The sequence below is a fragment of the Hyperolius riggenbachi genome, chromosome 1 (genome assembly GCF_040937935.1).
Source record: "Hyperolius riggenbachi isolate aHypRig1 chromosome 1, aHypRig1.pri, whole genome shotgun sequence".
Classification (NCBI taxonomy): domain Eukaryota; kingdom Metazoa; phylum Chordata; class Amphibia; order Anura; family Hyperoliidae; genus Hyperolius; species Hyperolius riggenbachi.
The window spans coordinates 273,642,528-273,665,202 of record NC_090646.1 but is presented as its reverse complement, the minus strand read 5'-3'; the positions used below and the strand labels follow the sequence as shown (position 1 = coordinate 273,665,202).

General features: G+C 44.8%; 1 protein-coding gene across 1 annotated transcript in view; it reads left to right on the top strand.

Moving 5' to 3' along the window:
- Positions 1-993: 993 nt before the first annotated feature.
- The window catches only part of SMIM18 (small integral membrane protein 18), a 74,334-nt gene continuing 52,652 nt past the window's right edge, over positions 994-22,675 (top strand). Inside the window, exon 1 of the mRNA XM_068233599.1 lies at positions 994-1,080. The gene's annotated coding sequence lies outside the window, so the exon portion shown is untranslated. The remainder of the gene's footprint in view (positions 1,081-22,675) is intronic.

Below are 22,675 nucleotides of genomic sequence, written 5' to 3'. Positions count from 1 at the left end.
CCGCTTCAGTTCCCATTATGATCTGCTGCACACAGCACGCAGGGGAGCTGCGCTGTGTGCGGTCTTGTGGTGATTGAGGTTGGAAGGCTATCCGACCTCAGTAATCACAAGTCCGCACACAGTCCAGCTCCGCAGCCCACTGTGTGCAGTGATTCATAAGTGGAACTAAAGCGGCAGGTGGAGGGGGCTGCATTATGAACGGGCAGAGGGGACAAAGAACTGCCACTTACTTTCTGACCATATTCGACGTTCTGCCTCAGTCAAATATTACGACTGAGCAGAATGGGGTCTACAGAGGGCACAGAAGGGGGAGGATGGTGCTATGTGCTCGTCGCACCGCACCAATAACGTAATCAAAATAAAAATATCGGGACCAAGGTCTAGGTCAGGGGTACTTTAAGATTATTGTCTTGGGGGGGGGGGGGGGGGCACCACAGGTTTTCTTGCCTGGAGTGACAAAATGGCTAGAGGCGCCCGCAAAGTCGAGTAACTTCAGCTTCAGTGAGTTTTGGAAACGTAAAACTGGCTGCTAATTTGTGATTTTATGTTATTAAAAATCATTTTTCCAAACCAGTGTCTTACAGAGCACCGATAGGTTTGTAGTCGTTTTTATTAAAGGTGGGGTTTAATTCTAAAGCAATGGTATATTAGGGCTGCCTGTAGAGGTCAGGCTTCCGGATCCTGCCAAGAGAAAGGGCTTTGAGGAGCTAGAAAGACTCCTTTACACTTTCATCTATTGCAATGATTTTCACAATTCCAAAAATTAATAAGAAACAGAATATGTCCAACTTTCATATAAAAAAAAAAATCAGATCATTTTGTATTGCTCATCATCCCTGCACATTTTGGAATACATACAGTGCTATTAAGTAAGCCTAATGATCTTTTTAAGCTACAAAAGTTAAAATCCTGGATTAGTTGTGTCTTTGTTGGCTGTGCTCCATCAGTTACTTTTCCCACTGCATCTGCACATGCCTCATTGTCTATGTCATCACTTGGTTTCCAGGCAACAGCACATGAAGATATCCTGGAACATTGCAGCAATGCTGGAAACAATAAGATGTTGCTGAAATGTGCCTGGTAAGGAACATACCCTTGATACAGCCTACATAATTAATGTGAATCAAACTTTATCTGGAAATGGCCCAATATTGACCGGCTTTGCTTAAAGAGGAGCTGTCAGCCATACTATGCCAGGATAAACACACACACATATAAGTAGATAAATACTAGCTCTACTTACATGACACATGTATTGCACTGTCCACGATTTCATTTCAGTGAATTTTATAAAACAAAAATACGGAAATGCAGAGAATTCTGTTCCCTGGCAGGGGCCATCTTTAGTCCCTCCAGTGAAGCCAATGCTGAGGTCATTTCCTCCCTTACCCCCCTTCCCTCCTACCTACAGCAATTGCCAGCGCTATATTACTGACACTCCTGCATCCATGAGAACCCCCCAGCCCTGCTACTATATCAGTAGTGATTCCCCCTGCATTTACACTCAGTCCTGCAGCGTCCATCTCATCTCCCAGCATAACAGCACTTAGCAGGGAAGAATATATGCAGCTCCAGCACCAGAGGAGAATCTGTGTGCGCTGCGTGTGTTCTTCCCCGCTGGGCTCTGTGGTGCTGCGGGCGGGGATGTTGTGGGGTGGAGGGATAATGCAGGGGGAGTTGCTTTGTAAATGGTGGCGGGGCCGGGGTCCCCATGGATGCGGAGATGCCCGCTGCCCCCCGTATAAAGTTACGGAGATGCCGACAGAGTGCAGGGAGGGGGCGGACAGTGCAGACGCGAAGCGGCCAATGAGAGAGGGACAGACTTGAGTGACACAGGCTGCAGCCAATCAGGCTGAACTAGCTGTGTCTGGGCAGAAAAAGCAAAGGAGAACTCCCTCCCGCCCCAGCCTGCACTGCATCTTCGGTTATGCGGCCTCTTGCTGCGGCTTTAGAGATGGGGACATGAGGATTTATCTACAATAAAAAAAAAGTAAGATTTGTTTTTAAGTTAGGCATTGCCTTTTTAGTATCCATTTTATCTATATTACCGATAGAAATAGGGAACAGATTTTTGTTTTTAAGCCTAACAGTTACTCTTTAAGGTTCAGTTTTTTAAAGAAAATTCCACCTTTTTTGAGAAAAAAAACTTTTTTTTTTAAACTACTTTGGCCTCCTGGACTTACTTGCTACGCCCAGGAGGCCATGTGCGCGCTCCCGGCCGCGGTTCGTTAGCCTGGCAATCAGTGAATCGGGCTATGGTGCCCGATCACGGATTCCTCTCCCCCGCTGAAAAAGCGACAGCTTCTCTCGGAAGCTGTGCTTTTTCTGGCTGTAACGTCCCCCATGTGTCGCTCTAAGCGTATGTTACGCTTAGAGTGACGTCATGTAAACAAACTCATGGCCGCCATCTTGTGGCCAAAAAGTAAAACTACAACTAAAAGTGAAAAAAATAAAACTCAAGACACATTTACATCATAAAACTATGGCTTACATCCCACCCTCCCAAAAATACCCAAATAAAATGTTTAATACAAAAAAACCAAAAAAAACCCATTACAATAAAAAAACATGTAAATATTTACCTAAGGGTCTAAACTTTTTAAATATCAATGTACAGATGAAATATTTCAAAAAAAAATTTTTATTTTAAAACTTGTAAATAGTGATAGATGCAAAACGGAAAAAATTCACCTTTATTTCCAAATAAAATATTGTCGCCATACATTGTGATAGGGACATAATTTTAATGGTGTAATAACCGGGACATATGGGCAAATACAATACATGAGTTTTAATTATGGAGGCATGTATTATTTTAAAACTATAATGGCTGAAAACTGAGAAATAATGAATTTTTTCCATTTTTTTCTTATTCTTCCTCTTAAAATGCATTTACAGTAAAGTGGCTCTTAGCAAAATGTACCCCCCAAAGAAAGCCTAATTGGTGGCGGAAAAAACAAGATATAGATCAGTTCATTGTGATAAGTAGTGATAAAGTTATAGGCTAATGAATGGGAGGTGAAAATTGCTCGGATGCATAAAGTGAAAATGACTGAAGGCTGAAGTGGTTTAAGGGACTCTAACATCAAAAACGTCCCCTGGGGGGTACTCAACTCGGGTGGGGGAAGCCTCAGGATCCTAATATGGCTTCCCACGCCGTCCTCTGTCCCACGGAGGTCTCGCTGCAGCCCTCCGAACAGCCGGCGACAGGCCCGACTGTTCAATGTAATATTTACCTTTGCAGGCTCCAGCGGGGGCGCTGTGGCTGCTTTCGCTCCGAAGGAGGCGGAAATACCCGATCTCAGTCGGGTCCGCTCTACTGCGCAGGCGCCGGAGACTTGCGCCTGCGCAGTAGAGCGGACCCGACGGCGATCGGGTATTTCCGCCTCCTTCGGAGCCGACAGCCGCCAGAGCGCCTGCGCAGGAGCCAGGAAGGTAAATATTACGTCACCGCTGTACGGAGGGCTACAGCGAGACCCCCGAGGGACAGCAGACGGCGTGGGAAGCCTCATTAGGATCCTGAGGCTTCCCCCATCCGAGGTGAGTACCCCCCAGGGGACGTTTTGTCGTTACAGATTCTCTTTAAGCTTGAACACTTATAATAATAATAATTTCCAAGCTGGCCACGGTATGTTCTTCCATCCTTCTCATGCCCCCGCCTTCCTTGCTGTCATTGCCCCCATACACGCATTAGTCCAGGTATTGGAAAATATCAACAAAGCCTCCAGCCTTGTCCTGCAGCAAGATGGGACATTCTTGACAGTCTCAAAACAACTGTATTCCTAAGGCCCGGTTACACTTAGGGCCTATTTCCACTGCAGATTGGATGCAGAAAAACTGACTCCAGTGAATGCCTATGGGAAAATCTGCATCAGAAAAATCGCGTTTAGTGGAAACAGGCCCATAAGCATTCATTGGAGTCAGTTTTTCTGCATCAAATCTGCGTGTAGTGGAAATAGGCCCTAAATCAGTTGCTCTCAGTTATAACAGAAAGAAAACTGATTTTCAAAGTAATGTCCATGTTTTCCTGTGGCACAGTTTACACTTAAAGAGGAACTCCTGTGAAAATAATGTAATAAAAAAGTGCTTCATTTTTACAATACTTATGTACAAATTATTTAGTCAGTGTTTGACCATTGTAAAATCTTTTAAATCCATAATTTACATTCTGACATTTATCACATGGTGACATTTTTACTGCTGGCAGGTGATGTAGCTGCTGCTTGCTTTTTTGACAGTTGGAAAAACCTGTAAACAGCTATTTCCCACAATGCAACAAGGTTCCCAGACAGGAAACTGCCAGGAGTACCATGGTCCTCAGAGATTCTTGTGGGAGGGGTTTTTACAATATCAGCCATACAGAGCCCCCTGATGATCAGTTTGGGAAAAGGAATAGATTTCTCATGTAAAAGGGGGTATCAGCTACTGATTGGGATCAAGTTCAAGTCTTGGTCACGGTTTCTCTTTAACGCATTTTTTTTTTAAAGATTCTTTATTTATAATCAAGGTTTTCAAACAGAGAATTAAAACATCCCATAGTGCTAGTATAGATACAACACAAACAAAGAGTCATAATACGTGTCTTAATGAGGGACAGCTAACCAGCGCTGCCGTCATATAATACTCAAAGAGTGTGAAGCATCCATATTTATAAATAGTGTACATATCAAGAAACGACATATGTCTATATGGTACATGAGTGCTTATTGCTTTCCGAGACCCGGTATAACACATATGTAGGTTCACGTGGCTGCCCCCACGTGAGCTTCTGGTTGTCCTTGTATGAACAACCTCCATTTAGGAGGACATGAATATGTGGACGCCTCGAGGCCCCACGGGATCAAACACTCGAGGGGGTCCATTACTATAAAAAAAATTAGGACAACATTCTTCCAGACCTCAGAGGAAGAGGTATAGGGCACATGTCGCCATCAGTATTATGGGGACGCTACACACTTCAGTTTAGAGGAGATAAGAGGTAAAGGAAAGATAGAGGTAAAGAAAAGAAAAGGTAAGAGAGAGTGATATATATAGAAAGATACAGAGGTAGATTATCACAGTGCAGGTCGGTTGTGCGCAGGGGCGCGACGGCCCCCGAGGGGCCACCGCCCAGGGGGGTCTCAGGCAGAGACGCCATAATGTCCATGCGGGGAGGGATGATAGCCAAGAGTTGATGAGGAAGAAAGAGAGCACTATGAGCCAAGTATTCTAACATACTCCTCTGATTCCTCGTATTCTGACCAAGGGGCCCATGTACGGCTGAATTGTTCCTCTCGGTTGTATATGGTTTGGGTAAGATTTTCCATCATCCTGATATGTTTTATCTCCCTTAACCATTCCACTGTAGAAGGGGGTTGTGTTGACTTCCAATGTCGAGCTATCACCAATCTTGCAGCATTAATTAAATGTTTGGAAAGGGACTTTTTGTACCTACCCAAACTCCTAGGAGTATTATGAAGTAAATAATATGAGGGCTCAGGGGATGTCTCCACTCCTGTCACCTGTTCTATTATCGCCTTCACGGATTCCCAGAATGGCATCAGGTCTGGGCAGGACCAGAAAATATGCAAAAGTGATCCTGTGTGTGCTTGACAGCGCCAGCACATTGGGCTCACATTGGGATATATCTGATGAAGTCGTTCCGGAGTTCTATACCAGTGTGTTAGCAGTTTGTAGCCTGACTCCTGAATGTGAGCCGAGATTGAGGCTTTATGTGTCAGTATGAGAATCTTTTGCCACTGTGAATCCGTGAAAGTTGAACCTAAGGATGATTCCCATTTTGAACGTAAGATAGTGCTAGGGTCCTTTGAGGTGATCATCATATTATATACCAGCGAGATTCCTCTGGTCAGGAATCCGCTGTCAGAGCATAGAGATTCAAATTGTGTTAACGGGCGGGATAAGTCAGACTTGGATCCCATTTCAAGCAGGAGATGTTTAAATTGAGAGAAGGCCCAGATATCTAAATTAGATGTATCTAGTTGAGTCTGTATATGGGTTAAAGAGTTCCAATTGCTATCCTTCAGTAGGTGGCATGCTCGAAGGGGGCCATGACCTCTCCAATTTCTATAAACCAGGCCACAAGTGCCTGGTGGAAAACGGGGATTGTCTAAAAGAGGAAAGAGTGGAGAGGGCCAGGGCGCTAATAGGTGCTGCTGGCTATGCTTGGCAAATAGTTTAAGAGTGTTTACAGTAACCGGGTGGGAGATACTCCTAATCCATGGACGTTTGCTAATCCAGCATAGGTTTTTTAAAGCGGAGTGAGAGATGTCATGTTCCATTGAGACCCATTGCTTGTGGGTGGTATGTCGATGCCAGTCAATTATCCTGACTAAAGAGGCCGCTATGTAGTAATATTGCAAATTTGGAATGGCCATTCCCCCATAGGCCTTGGGGAGGGTTGTAATGTGGTAGCGTAACCTTGAAAGTTTATTCTGCCAGATAAAGCGTTGTAGGGATTGTCTAATCTTTTTGAAAAAGGAGGCTGGAATGGGCACTGGGAGGGTCTGGAAAAGATAAAGGAAGCGAGGGAGAACGTTCATTTTAACAATATTTACACGGCCAAACCAGGAGAATTTTGTGTTGTCCCATCTTTGTAAATCCTGTTTTATTACCGATAAGAGGGGTCTATAATTTAGGTTATATACATCTGATAAACTATTAGGGATTTTAGTGCCCAGATATGTCAAGGCCCTGGAGGACCATTTAAACTGGAATGTGCTTTCTAAAGAGTTCTGTATTGTCGGAGTTAAACCCAAATTCAATGCCTCACATTTGCTATAGTTGATTTTAAACTGTGAGAGTTGGCCAAATAATTTAAATTCTTTTAGTAGGTTGGGAAGTGAGGTGTGTGGAGAGGTGATGTAGAAAAGGAGGTCGTCCGCGTAGGCGGCTATTTTATGTTCTGCAGAAGGCAATTTAAGTCCTTGAATATCAGAATTAGCTCTAATCGTGCGGAGTAGAGGTTCCAGGGTAAGGGCAAAAATAAAGGGGGATAATGGGCATCCCTGTCGGGTGCCATTGGCTATTTCAAAAGGCTGTGATAATTCCCCGTTTACCTTGACCTGCGCTGTAGGTTTAGTGTATAAGGCCATTATCCATGAGAGCATATTATTGGGGAGACCGATGTGTCTTAGTGTTGCTTCGATAAATTCCCAGTGAACACGATCGAAGGCCTTTTCCGCATCAGTAGAGAGAAGCATCATTGGAGAGGCCCTCGATCGTGCCCAGTGTATCGCCCCCAGCGTCCTAATTGTGTTATCCCTTGCCTCCCGGGTTGGGATAAATCCCACTTGATCATAGTGAACAAGACCTTCCATGAATGGTGACATCCTATTCGCTAGAATTTTAGCGAAAAGTTTTAGATCTAAATTTAATAATGATATGGGGCGGTAATTAGCACAAAGTGCGGCATCCTTGCCCTGTTTATGGATTACTGTTACATGTGAAAGGAGCATGTCTCTTGGGAATGAAGTGGGGGTATCTGGATCAACTAGAGAATTGAGGGCCCTAAGTAGATGGGGGTGTAGGGTACCCATGAAGCGTTTGTAGTAGTCTAGCGAGAAGCCGTCTGGGCCCGGGGCCTTCCCAGTAGTGGTCTGTGAGATAGCTGTTTTAAGTTCATCAAGGGATATAGGATCCTGTAGGTCCTCCAGAGCCTCACGGTTTAAGATGGGCATGCCTGATTTGGTGATGTAGTCCTGCATACGTTGTAGTAGTGGGAGGTCTTCAGAATTAGACCGGGTTCCAGGGATATTATAGAGGGACTCATAGAAACTTCGGAAGACCTTCGCTATGGACGAGGATCTGTGATGTTTATGGGATTACTCATCATTTATGTGAGGAATGTAATTCATTGTCTGCTGCACTCTAAGGGCCCTGGCCAGCAAAGAGCTACATTTATTGCCATACTCATAATAGTGCCTTTTGCATCGTGTGGCGGCAAATCGAGCCTGGAAAAATAAGAGTGATCTAAGCTTGTCACGCTCTGTTCTCAGAGCCTCCAGATCTGCATCAGACAAAGAAGATCTATGGGTTTGCTCTAGGTTTCGGATTTTGGTCAGCGAGCTATCGATGGCTTTATCTCTTTCCCGTTTTTTCCGACTCCCCTCAGAGATGAGAATACCCCTGATAACGCATTTGTGTGCTGCCCATAGGGACATAGGTGACATACCCTCAGTGCTATTTGTGGAGAAGTAATGATCTAGTGCATTGGCTATCTTCTCCGCGACTTCCCGGTCCTTTAAGAAGTATTGAGGCGCCAGTTCGGGGGGCCACGTCGACCCTCCAGAATGGCGAAAGAGGTTGTGACAGGAGCATGATCTGAGATTGTGCTCGTAAGAACGTCTGCATCAGTGACTGTGGACAAAAGGTTATGAGAAGAGAAGATATAGTCGATGCGTGTATACACTTTATGTGGGTGGGAGAAAAATGTGTATTCTCGTCCGGATGGATTAAGTATGCGCCAGGGATCTACTAACTGTCTTGATTGAAGAGAGAGGCGGCATTTTTGTAGGATTCTGTAGGGTATAGTGGAGTTACCAGAGGAGGAGTCAAGAGAGGGGTCTAAGGCCACATTGAGATCACCTCCAAGGATCGTGCTACCCTCCGCGAAGGATTCTAGCTTTCTTAAAATCTGTTCTAGGAAAGGCTGTTGGCCTGTATTTGGCGCGTAAAAAGTCCCCAAGGTTACCTTGCTATGGTTGATAAAGAGGAATCTGCCACCCGGGTCAGACAATTGCTGTATCTGTGTCATATTAAGATGTCGTGAGAGTAGGATCGCTACTCCTTTTGTTTTAGAATCTGGCGAGTTACTCAGAAATGTCTGTGGGAATCTGTGGTTTCCAAACTTTGGGTGGTCTGTTTCCCTGAAGTGAGTCTCCTGTAGAAATGCTACGTGGGACCTAGTTTTATGCAGCTCCGTAAGCAGAGCGGACCTCTTTTCTGGAATGTTTAGCCCGTGGACATTTAGCGTCATAACTTTAAGTGATCCCATTGCCTATCCCCAACACACTGTCCCCCCGGCGGGCCCCCGCACCCCAGCACACCCCGTAGATTATAAGAGAAAAAAGGATGTAGTTAGAAGTAAGAGTAGAGGAACTAAAGGAAAGAAGAGAGAAGTATAGTTGAAGCCTAAGCTTCAGTGTACACTTCTGCCGAGGGAAAAGGCTCGGCGTCCATGTCTCCAGAAACTGGCCAATCCACCCCTGAACGAGAGTCAGGAGTGCGATCAGAATATTGGCCAGGCGGGATGGGAGAGAAGACACATTCTTACCGCGTGTCGTCGTCGTCGCCGTTCCCGGCTGCATAACTTCTATTTTTAGAATGAGAATAACAAAAAAGATAGTAACATTGAAAGTTCTAATCCCTTGAACACATATCAAATCTTATAGGTGGGAGAAAAGGATAAATCTCATTAAGCTAATCCAGCCATGTAGTGTATATAATATCAAGGATCTTCCTTTCAGGTGCACATGCGTGACGGGGGGGCGCGCGCATCCCAGCACTCCCAAATGGGACGCAGAGACACCCGCCCCAGCCCGCCACACACACCCACAGCACCGTCGTATGGCCGCACTTCTATCTATCAAGAGCTAACGGGGCAACAGTGCACCCTCAGGTACTCAAACAAGTGGCATGGTCCCGTTCTCTCTCCCACCCAAAACATCTACTCATCTATGAACAATAAACAGAATATATAACCCCAGGCAACTGCCCACCCAATTCTCTGAAGAGTGCTTAACCCACTGCGAGCTGGGCACGGCGGGCGACCCCCCCCCCCCGACCACAGCACCCCAAGGTGGAGGAGGGGGGGGCGCACGCCACGCTCCACATACCCCAACCAGCCAGCGGAAAGAAGAAAAGCGTCATGTCTATATGTGAATCTCCCCCTAGATATATATATATACATATATACTTATACATAAGCATATATCCCCCTAGTATAAATGCATATAGTAACATCAGAGTCAGACGGTACAGCATTAGTATATAGCCATATTAAAATGTAGTAGGTAACTTCTACCACTAAGGCAGGAAGGACATTGGGGCATACGAGACAAGGGGGGGCCAGTAAGGCAAAGGTGAGGAGTATACTCATCATCAGTGAAAAAGTGAGAGTTCTTCCAAGTCCCATATTTAGGCTAGGTTCCAGGAATCCAGTGGGTTTGGGGGAAAGACAGGTCTGCAAAGTCTGATATATTCAGTCCTTCCTCCATGCCGCCGAATATAGGAATAGGTGTCTCAATTTGTGGTATGGGGCAGCTGTCCTAGGAAGGCCCTTAATGGTGGGGTGCAAGTGTACTTACTCATGGTGCAGGCGGTGAGGACGCGTCCTGCCTTCCCTTGCGCCGTGATCGCGGCGTTTCTAAGGCTTCCGGGTCCCAGTCCGGTGCGCAAACCTGAGGCAGGTTGAGAGTGGTAAAGAATTCAGGTATCTCTCTCGGATGTCGAAGGAACCCAGTCGCGGAGCCCAGTTTCGCTTGTAACTGGAAGGGAAATCCCCAGCGGTATGTGGCACCAGCGTTTCGAAGTGCTGATAAGATCGGTTTTAGTGCCTTTCGCTGGGTCAGCGTAGATGGTGCTAGATCCTGGAAAAGGGTCAGAGAAGCCCCATCAAAGTGCACAGGGCCGGATTCCCTCGCAGCCGCCATGATGGCTTCTTTTAAATTGAAGTCGTGGACCCTGCAGATCGCATCCCTCGGGGGTTCAGAGCCCTTAGGGGGGGATCGTAGAGCGCGGTGAGCACGGTCAAATTTGATTTTCTGACCCACCGGGCGATTTATTAATCCATTGAAGATTGCCTGCAGAGAGGGGCGAAGATCCTCTAGTCTGGTGGCTTCTGGGAGGCCGCGTACACGGATGTTGTTACGGCGGCTCCGATTCTGGAGGTCCTCGATCTGCAAGCGCATCATGCTGTTTAAGAGCTGCTGTCGTTCATCTTTAGCTTTAAGTTTTGTTAGTTCCGAGCGAAGATCCGAGACTTCTGTCTCTAAGTGCGTCACTCTGTGTCGCCGCAGCGATGTCCCCTCTGATGGCGGCGATATCGGCCTTAGTAGTGCTAAGGATGCGATCTGTCTGCTGCTCCATGTCCTGCTTAGTGGGCATACCCCAAAGGAATGTCCAGATATCATCTAGGGCGCTCGATGCGGCAGAGGAGCCCGGAGAGCCTGAGAGAGATGAGCCTGGAGCCTGTGCGTCCACCATCTTGGGAGGCCTAGTGCGGGACACGGCAGGGGTAAAGTACTGTTCAATCCTCTCTCTCGCGTCTTTAACCGTCCGTCTTTTGCACGATTTCTTAGCAGAGTAGCATGCCATACCATCGGGGGTAGCTTTGGAGGTGAAACAAGGGGCTTAAGTGCATGTAAAAGTGCGTATATAAAGCCATGCAGCCGGGAGCTCGTCAAGGCACGTCTTCACTCGGCCATGTTGCGCTCCGCCCCCACTTTAACGCATTTTAACTGAAATCTTTTTCACAATGCACTGCTATGGAAAAAAAGCGTACCAACGCACACTAACGCATACCAACTGATTAAGTGTAAAAGAACCCTAACAGAGTACTATTTATTGAGCTGTTATTCTAAGATGACTGCAGATCAAACAGGAAAAGTGTTTTTGTAATATTAAATGGTTTCCACCTGTGCACATTATTCTGTTGGTTGGAATAAAGGAATTCCTGAGAATGCCCCTTGAAAAGATGGGAGATCTGTCACATTTCTACTGCCTACTTAAAGTGACAGGAATATAGGGAAAAGGCATCTATAGTGCATTTCACTCTGGGCCAAATGCACAATATACACATTTTCAATTTTACACATTTTTGCAATAGTGGGTCTTTAATAATGCAGTTCAAACTTGTTTCTTTTGAGTCAGTATTTCCATAAACAACTGAATACATACATCAGATCACATGACTGTTATAAAATGGCTCAGGCTCACCGAGCAATTAAAAACTAAATTTGGCCTGCAAATTCACAATTGCTATTGTGCAACTAAACACAGCCTGTTTATTTAGCCAACACGGTCGTCATCTGGATTCTGTGCGCACTTTCCAAATAGCACACATGGAGCCCAATTACAGAATAGCATCTATTGATCACAAACATGTTTACAAAAGAGGATGTACTGGGCCTTTTCAGGTCTGCAAAGATGAACTTGATAGTTAATGAAAGAAGGGATGTCACATGCTTAATTGGTGTGTAATTAATGTGCACTGAGTATTTCACTGGCACTTGCATTCGATTCTCTGACACCAGTATTAAGCCTAATGTACATGATACAATTTCATGTGCGATCCATCGGATCGATTAAATTTGACATGTCCGATCGGGATTCGATTGATAGTGTGATCAATTTTGGTTCGTTTTCAATGCAAAATCAATCACACGATCGATCAAATCCCGATCGGCCATGTCGGATTTAATCGATCTGATCGAAATCGATCGCATGTGAAATTGCATGGTGTAGAGGGGGCTTTAGATATTTTGAGTGGTTTTTTTTTTATACCAAAACAGTCCAGGTCTGCACCCACCGGTAGATCACATATGCTCTATATAACATAGTAGTTTGATATGCCAAGGATCATTTTACACTTAATAGTCACTTGGCTGCAGCCCCCCCCCCCCCCCTTCAAGTATTAGAAGCCAAAATGTGCCCCTAGTCTTACCTAGGCCCCCAGTTTAGGTAGTATTCAGTAGCCCCTAGCATAGCACTCTAAAAGTAGTGCAATTTTTTAGCACGCTTTCAGACCCTAAAATGCAGAAATAATCATACCACAGAGATATCTCGGGCAGCCCCTGCACTTACTCACCCTCCCTGGGATCTAGCTCTGCAGTTCTCCCTCCCTACTCCGGCTGGGGCTGTAACCCTATAGTGAGATTGCTGGATGGCGTCTTGATGACAGGCGGCGATCTCACCAGGGGGATGCAGAGCCTCGGAGGACAGGAAGAAAAATGTCCGACAGCGTCTGGATCCCCGGGGAGTTGAGTGAAAACATACGCTGCGCGCCACTGCTCTGCACTGACCTTGCAGCGGTGACCACGAGTCTGGCTCGGAGTTACCACTCTGAGCTGCGAATTTCCAACCTCGAGCCTGACTCGGGGGTTACCGTTAAAGAGGTTAAGTAGCCCCCACCCCCCCTTGTGTTGGTAGCAGATGTGGCTCTCCCACCAGTACTGAAAATTGAATATGAACAAGCCCCCCCCCCCCAAGCAGTATAGGTAAGCACATATGCCCCAGTATAGGTAGCAGATGTTATCCCCCCCCTCCATTTCACAATCCAGATGTGCCCCAAGTCTTAAGGCTGCCATACACTGGTTGATTGTCACCCAACAGATAGATCCCTCTCTGATCGAATCTGGGATCAGAGAATCTGGCAGTGTATGGCTTATTTATTTCAACATAAAATCGATTCACAACCTGTGGAACTGCCACCTGCCTGGCGCCCCTGCTCCCCCGGCCAGCCGCAATACATTACCTGTCCGCCACTCGAGTCCCCGCAGTCTCATTTCTTTCAGAGTATTCCTCCATCTTCACTTCCTGTCCCTCTCAGGACCTGTGGGTTTGAGGGAGGACAGGAGCCTGATGGTACAGTATCGTTATTACGGTTGAGTGCTTGTATTGTGAGATGTTATATTCACAATGTTGGGTTGCTATCTTGCAACCACCTATACGCATGCGGGGAAAACATATCCCGGATCCTCCTGGAGCTGGGCGGTCGCTCTCCTTCTCTGTTTGTCTCCATCTGTTTGAATTGCAAATTTGAGGGGATAGTCACCTCACTTAAGGGTGTGCTACTGGACTGGATAGGATTTCACTCCAAGGACGCCTCCAGAGAAACCCTATCCAGTTCTTTAAATACATTCTTCCAGAAGCTACTGTGTTGTCATCCTCTGGGGTTTCCTCCCGGATCCCTGTTTCCTCATCGGTGTTGATGGGTTCGCCTCTGCTAGACATGCTCATGTGCTCAGGCTGTCAGTAAGACAAACGTGGATCAAGTCAAGGAGTATGCTGTCAGCTGGCACTATAAGGATTACAGTCTTTCAATTGGCAGAGCGGGAATATGGATGTACAGTAAGGAGATTTAGGCCACCAAAAACCAACTCTATTGTAGTTATTGCGTGCCCATGATTAGCTTAGCAGAAGATGCATAACATTCATCAATGGAGTTAAATGAAAAGAGTTAAATTTTTCACCTGGCCAGATCGACTGAATCGATCGATTTTAGGTGGAAATCGATCGGCCAACATTTGTTTTAATGATTTCACAGCAGATTCGATCACAGTGATTGAATCCGCTGTATTTCGACGGGAAATCGTTGTAGTGTATGGGTACCTTTAGGTAGGACCCATATTTAGGAAGCAGATGACTCTCTCTCCCAGTATAGTTAGCCAGGTGTTCTTCCAGTATAGAAGCTCCCTCTTCAGTATAGGTAGCAGATGTGCCTCTCCTTCCCAATACAGAATTGCGAGTGAATATTACTCACCCCCTCTTAGCTTCCACCACTGATCACCCATCAGCCAAGCGACCATCGTCGTCCCTGTGGCTACAGCAGGTCACTCTTCTTGTGACCTGCTGGCACGTACTGGCAGCAGGTCACATGATGAAACACTGCTGTAGCCGTAGAGATAGGTCGTTGGACGTGCGGCTCAAGGGAGATTGGTGATGGAAGCTGAGAGGCAGTGAGTAACCTCATTTATGCTCTGCTTGAAAGAAAGGGGGAGAACCGAGAGCCCAATATGGTGTAGTATGTTAATGAGGAGATGTCTGATGCAAACACACACAATGGTTATACTCACAAGGACGGGTCGCCTCCAAGGCAACCACTGGATAAGCAGGCGGGGAGAATTGTAACCTGACCCCGCTCAGGGTTAAGAAGTCGCTCTCTGTAGACAGAAGGAAATGGGGATACACCCCTCCACCAAGGGTGGACTAAACAGTTATGTGGTATAACAACAGAGGTGCCAAGTAGAGTAAAATTAGTTAAAATTGTTAAAAAGGGGGAAGTGGGTGGACTTACCTCCCTTCTGAAAAAATGGCCAGACAATGGGCAGGTTACTTCAAGTTTAAAGTAACATTTATTATGAGCTCCAAAAGTGCAACGCATTTCACGGGTAACAGTACCGCTTCTTCAGGCAAACAATTTTTGGAGGGAGCAAAGTCAGGTCAAGAGCCAGATATAGCGCCTCTGTCTGTCACAGAGGCGCTATATCTGGCTCTTGACCCGACTTTGCTCCCTCTAAAAATTGTTTGCCTGAAGAAGCGGGACTGTTACCTGTGAAACGCGTTGCACTTTTGAAGCTCATGATAAATGTTACTTTAACCACTTAAGGACCGAGGTGATAGAGATCTACGCCCTGTTTTGATGGGCTCCTGGCTGGCAGGGCGTAGATCTCTATCACCGGCGCCGCCGCTCCCCGCCGCGATCGCGCGCACCGAACCGGCTGCACTTAGCTGTCTTATGACAGCTAAGGCTTCCGGGTATCGGCAGGAGCCGTCACTGATTGGCTCCCTGCCGTGTGATCGCTGTGAGCCAATCACAGCGATCACCCTCCGAAAGGCAACATAGTTGCCGTTCCGCCTCCCTCTCCCTGTCACTGTGGATCTTGTGTGACAGGGAGAGACGCACAGCCTGCAGCCGTGACAGGCTGTGCGATTTGAGTGTAAAAATAAACTTTTTTTTATCCAGCACTCCCCCCCCTCCCCATGTATCCCTTGATCCCCTCCCAACCACCTATATATATATATATATATATATATATATAGATCTATCTATATATATCTAGATCTATCTATATATATCTAGATCTATCTATCTATATCTATATCTATATCTATATCTATATCTATCTCTATCTATCTATCTCTATCTATCTATCGATCTATCTATCTATCTATCGATCTATCTATCTATATATACATATATATCGATATATCTATCTATCTATCTATCTATCTATCTATATCTACCTAGGGGCGGCGGCAAAGTGGAGCCCGCAACGACCGCAATACGCCGATCGGCGGCGGCTCATTGCGGACTAGCTGGCCGGGGATTGCACGCTGGATGTGCCCACCCGCGACGTCAACCCGCCAGCCAATTAGCAGCGGCGGCGGGTTGTTAACCCCCGATCTGCCGCATGTAAAGCGGATAATACGCTTTGTAATGTATACAAAGCGTATTATACAGGCTGCCTCCTGCCCTGGTGGTCCCAGTGATTGAGGGACCACCAGGGCAGGTTGCAGCCCTCCTAGTAAGTACCCAAGCACACTGATCCTGCCCCCTGATCGCCCACTGCACCCATCAGACCCCCCCTGCCCACCCCTCAGACACCTGTTTGCACCCAATTACCCCCCTAATCACCCATTAATTACTCCCTGTCACTATCTCAACGCTATTTTTTAGATTAGGTCCTAAACTGCCCCCTGGGGGCTCCTGAACACCCCCCCCCCACACACACACACCCTCATATCCTCCCTAGAACCTGTCACTGCTACCCATCAGATCAGGCCCTAACATGCCCCCTGCGGGCTTCTGATCACCCGGCCAAACCCTCACCCGCCCCACCACAGTGACAATTTTTTTTTCTGATCACTGCTGGTACGACTTAATTGCCATGTCCAGGTCACGATTTGAGAACATTCCTGCACTTCAGTGCCAATACAACCTGTCATCTAAGAAGCCACCCTGCTTATGACCGGTTCCACAAAATTCGGCCCCTCATAGACCACCTGTCATCAAAATTTGCAGATGCATATACCCCTGAACAGTCATTTTGAGGCATTTGGTTTCCAGACTACTCCTCGTGGTTTTGGGCCCCTAAAATGCCAGGGCAGTATAGGAACCCCACAAGTGACCCCATTTTAGAAAGAAGACACCCCAAGGTATTCCGTTAGGTGTATGACGAGTTCATAGAAGATTTTATTTTTTGTCAAAAGTTAGCGGAAATTGATTTGTATTGTTTTTTTTCACAAAGTGTCACTTTCCACTAACTTGTGACAAAAAATAAAATCTTCTATGAACTCACCATACACCTAACGGAATACCTTGGGGTGTCTTCTTTCTAAAATGGGGTCACTTGTGGGGTTTCTATACTGCCCTGGCATTTTGGGGGCCCTAAACCGTGAGGAGTAGCCTAGAAACCAAATGCCTCAAAATGACCTGTGAATAGGACGTTGGGCCCCATAGCGCACCTAGGCTGCAAAAAAGTGTCACACATGTGGTATCGCAGTACTCAGGAGAAGTAGTATAATGTGTTTTGGGGTGTATTTTTACACATACCCATGCTGGGTGGGAGAAATCTCTCTGTAAAGGGACAATTGTGTGTAAAAAAAATCAAAACATTTTAATTTACAGAGATATTTCTCCCACCCAGCATGGGTATGTGTAAAAATACACCCCAAAACACATTATACTACTTCTCCTGAGTACGGCAATACCACATGTGTGACACATTTTTGCAACCTAGGTGCGCTAAGAGGCCCAACGTCCTATGAGTACCTTTAGAATTTCACAGGTCATTTTGAGGCATTTGGTTTCTAGACTACTCCTCACGGTTTAGGGCCCCTAAAATGCCAGGGCATTATAGGAACCCCACAAGTGACCCCATTTTAGAAAGAAGACACCCCAAGGTATTCAATTAGGTGTATGGGGAATTCATAGAAGATTTTATTTTTTGTCACAAGTTAGTGGAAAATGACACTTTGTGAAAAAAACAATAAAAATCAATTTCCGCTAACTTGTGAAAAAAAAAAGAAATCTTCTATGAACTCCCCATACTACTAATGGAATACCTTGGGGTGTCTTCTTTCTAAAATGGGGTCACTTGTAGGGTTCCTATACTGTCCTGGCATTTTAGGGGCCCTAAACCGTGAGGAGTAGTCTAGAAACTAAATGCCTCAAAATGACCTGTGAAATCCTAAAGGTACTCATAGGACTTTGGGCCCCTTAGCGCAGTTAGGGTGCAAAAAAGTGTCACACATGTGGTACCGCCGTACTCAGGAGAAGTAGTATAATGTGTTTTGGGGTGTATTTTTACACATACCCATGCTGGGTGGGAGAAATATCTCTGTAAATGGACAATTGTGTGTAAAAAAATCAAAAGAAATCTCATTTACAGAGATATTTCTCCCACCCATCATGGGTATGTGTAAAAATACACCCCAAAACACATTATACTATTTCTCCTGAGTAAGGCGATACCACATGTGTGACATTTCTTTTGCAGCCTAGGTGCGCTAAGGGGCCCAAAGTCCTATGAGCACCTTTAGACTTTACAGGGGTGCTTACAATTTAGCACCCCCCAAAATGCCAGGACAGTAAACACACCCCACAAATGACCCCATTTTGGAAACTAGACACTTCAAGGTATTCAGAGAGGGGCATGGTGAGTCCGTGGCAGATTTCATTTTTTTTTGTCACCAGTTAGCAGAAATGGAAACTTTTTTTTATTTATTTTTTTTGTCACAAAGTGTCATTTTCCGCTAACTTGTGACAAAAGATAAAATCTTCTATGAACTCACCATGCCTCTTAGTGAATACTTTGGGGTGTCTTCTTTCCAAAATGGGGTCATTTGGGGGGTATTTATACTATCCTGGAATTCTAGCACCTCATGAAACCTGACAGGTGCTCAGAAATGAGAGAGATGCTTCAAAATGGGAAAATTCAATTTTTGCACCATAGTTTGTAAACGCTATAACTTTTACCCAAACCAATAAATATACACTGAATGGGTTTTTTTTAATCAAAAACATGTTTGTCCACATTTTTCGCGCTGCATGTATACAGAAATTTTACTTTATTTGAAAAATGTCAGTACAGAAAGTTAAAAAAATCATTTTTTTGCCAAAATTCATGTCTTTTTTGATGAATATAATAAAAAGTAAAAATCGCAGCAGCAATCAAATAGCACCAAAAGAAAGCTGTATTAGTGACAAGAAAAGGAGGTAAAATTCATTTAGATGGTAGCTTGTATGACTGAGCAATAAACCATTAAAGCTGCAGTGGTCTGAATGGAAAAAAGGCTCTGGTCCTTAAGGGGTGAAAAGACTGCGGTCCTTAAGTGGTTAAACTTGAAGTAACCTTCCCGTTGTCTGGCCATTTTTTCAGAAGGGAGGTGAATCCACCCATTTCCCCCTTTTTAACAATTTTAACTAATTTTACTCTACTTGGCGCCTCTGTTATACCACATAATCATTTATGCTCTGTTCACGACTCTGCATAGGGAGTGTGAGAGAGGCTATGGGAGAAGGAGAGAAGGCAACCTCTTCCACAGCAGCCGCAAATCCTTCTCTGCATCGGCAGGCTGCATAAAAAAACGAAACGGGCTGATTTTGCTGGGCTGAAAGGAACCCCAGCAAAATCATATTTACATTCCCAACAGTGCTTCCCCCATTGATACGGACAAATTAAAATCCTTCCTGAAGCGAAAGATTCAAAGAGTCTTTTGCTGTGTCCCTCAGTGATCTCTGTAGTGGCCACCAGGATCTCCTCAACCAAACAGGTTATTTCTCAATGTAATTGCAGAGTCACTGCTGCCAAGGAAACAAATCATGATAAAAGTTCTGGTCTGAACTGGTCTATGGAAAATCATTGGCGGCCTTGTCCTATCCATTATTGTCTTTGCTTGTTGTGACAAAATGTAGTGCAGCAGACCAAGTGTGAACCAAGAAAAACTCTTCAGATCCATAATTCAACTTCATAATTCAAAGAATTTTAACTAGTAACTGTTAAAGTTAGACTCCACTTTCTTAGACAATTACTAGAAACATCATTGCTCCAGATGACATTTGTAATTTAATGTACCGGTAGTTAAACACCTTTCCATTTCAACATGCAGGCAGCTATGAATTTCCAAAACTGACTACAACTGGAATTGTCCTTTCCTTGCAAGCTTGGAATCTGTACTGTACTCTGTAGTCTTATTTGTTTTTCTATTTTTTTTTTTTTGCAACAGCAATTCAAAAAAACACACAAAAAACCTATTATACGAAGAAATAGGAACTGTATGGCCTCAATTCTGGTAGCTATGTGAGGTAAAAAAAGGTTGTAGGTAAAATACCTCATGAGGTATTTCCTCTTTTTAGCAATTCTGAAAGATTGTTCCCCATTTCCAAATAGGAGGTAAAACGTGAGGTAAATGCATAAAGTGAGGTATTTTAGCAGTAAGCATGCAGTAAATAAATAATAGTAGTCTTTAACCTCCTTAGCGTTATGGACGAGCTGAGCTAGTCCAGTAACACCGCTGTGCACCGCTCACCGGGCCGATTTGCACAAATTTTTTTTCAAACACGCAGCTAGCACTTTGCTAGCTGCATGTTTGTTTCGATCACCACTGCTCCGCAAAAGAGCCCCCGCAGACCCCTTGCGCAGCCTGGCCAATCACCGGGACTCCCCCTGACGTCATTTCCGATAGTCGCCATGGCGACGGGGGAAGCCCATACAGGAAATCCCGTTCAGAACGAGATTTCCTGTTGTGTAATAGCGCCGGCGGCGATCGGAGGGTACGGGAGGACGCCGCAGGGACGGGGGAGGCATGTAGCTAGTGATAGGCTAGCTACATGTTGAAAAAAAAAAAAAACTCCCGCGGCCATGCCCCGAAATGTTTCAGAATGCCAGGGAGGTTAATTGTCTTCCATGAGTTACGATAGTCTTTGGAAGATTTTTTTTTTTTTTGGGGGGGGGGGGGGGGGGGAGGTGTATTTGATTATGTAGCAACCTATGAAAAGTATATTTATAGGCGTCCCTTATAAAATATAATATAAATAATAAATATTTAGAGTTTTATTTCTACTATTCTTTTCTATTACGCAGCCTGAATAGGACCGACACTAAAACAGCAATAGGAATTCCACTAAAACTACAAACTGCATACAAATTGACGTTACTTCCAGGTACAGGCAGGTCAAACTCAACAGTAAATTATGTGCTAACATGCCCCCTAATTTCAATGAGAATAGCTATTTTCGGTAAAATGAACACACATTCCGTAACTTACACATCTATGGCCTCAATTCACGGAGCATTATCAAACGTTTATCAAACACTTTATCAAACGTTTGATAATTTATCTCATGGGTAAAATCTCCAAGGTGTTATATATTTGTTGAACGTTTTAATCGGTAAAACATGCGATAAATATATAACACCTTAGTGAATTTAAAATGAGATTTTACCCATTAGGTAAATTATCAAACGTTTGATAAAGTGTTTGATAAACGTTTGATAATGCTCCGTGATTTGAAGCCTTTGCATTCCAGTGGTTCTGGAGGTGCGTTTAGCTATCAGGGACAACAAAAAGCTGATTTGCATATTCAGCAGTGATGAATTGTGGGACACCTCAAAGATCACTCCAATCTGTTTTAAGAAGACAAACAGTTTTGCATAGCATTTTAGTAAGGAGGCTTTTTGATCTCTTTCAGCCCCTCACACACTCCTAGGAGTCCTGGCTCACCATGAGCTTGCTGGGTAATCTGTAACACTGGGTGTAACAGACTTTGTTCGTTCTTCTCTCTGGCTCTTCAACAAGAGAACCTGAGAACACCATACAGGGTATAAAGGACTGCAAAAATATCAGCTTCTTGGGAACTTTAATGAGATTTGTATCCTGCATCTGATAAACAGGATTATGCTAAGCGATGATTCGGCCTTTAAACATCCCTCCGTGGCTAGCCCTAGTGGATCTTCGCACAGATAATGAGAATCAGCTGCCTTGGACCATGTCTGAAGAAAAGCATCCCACACAGATCATTCTTTTATCATGACATAAAATATGGGGATGCAGGAGATATAGTGCCAGATTACAGCACCTACTTCCACGCTACAGCATATGCATTTCTAGGATTTTTCTTCAAGTGGGGGATAACATCAGCAGATGTATGCAATCTGCCATGGCAAACTGCCCACATGGAAAGCATGGTCTGGTCATTAATTTTAGGAATGCTTCATCACAGGCTATGGTGTGTATCATGGTAATGCCTCAGACACGTCACACTACAGCTGTAGGAAGTATGCAGTTGTAATGCAGAGAACTAACCCAGACAGGTACCAAAGAAAGAACTATTCCCATTACTCCACCCTGCATAAGAACATATATATATGGCTTATACAGTAGTTTGCTGAACCAAAACTGCGCTTAAAAGTTAAAGGTTTAGAAATCAGAGTATCAAGCTCTAGTGGGGACTACTGGACATTCCCAACTATCAGAAGCACCATTTATGCCATACAAAGTTGATGGCGCATACACAAAGTTCTGAGTCTCTCTGTAACGCATAATGGTCTCTTAGGTTTTCCTTAATGTGAAGAGCAAGGAAACCAGTGGGTTGATTAGGGTGCCACATACATCATAGAGTACATAATGTCTCAGATTTTGTTGTTTACATTGTGTGAATTAAACCAACATCCAGTCCTTGATTAAAAGCTCATTGTGCCATTGATTATGCACAACTGTCGATTTTCTCACAAAACTAATTGAATCATATTGTTCTAACCATAACATTTCTAACCAATGTAAAGCTGCCATACATGCATTGATTTTTACCAGTAGAATTAATCACTGCAGCAGTTGTAATTTTGAACAATTTGTGGCAAATCAATCAAAATTACGATGCGACAGTGAATTTGGGTGGATCGGACGCCTCAGGTAAGCAGTGGTAGACCAAAGGCCCATAACATTGCACTGT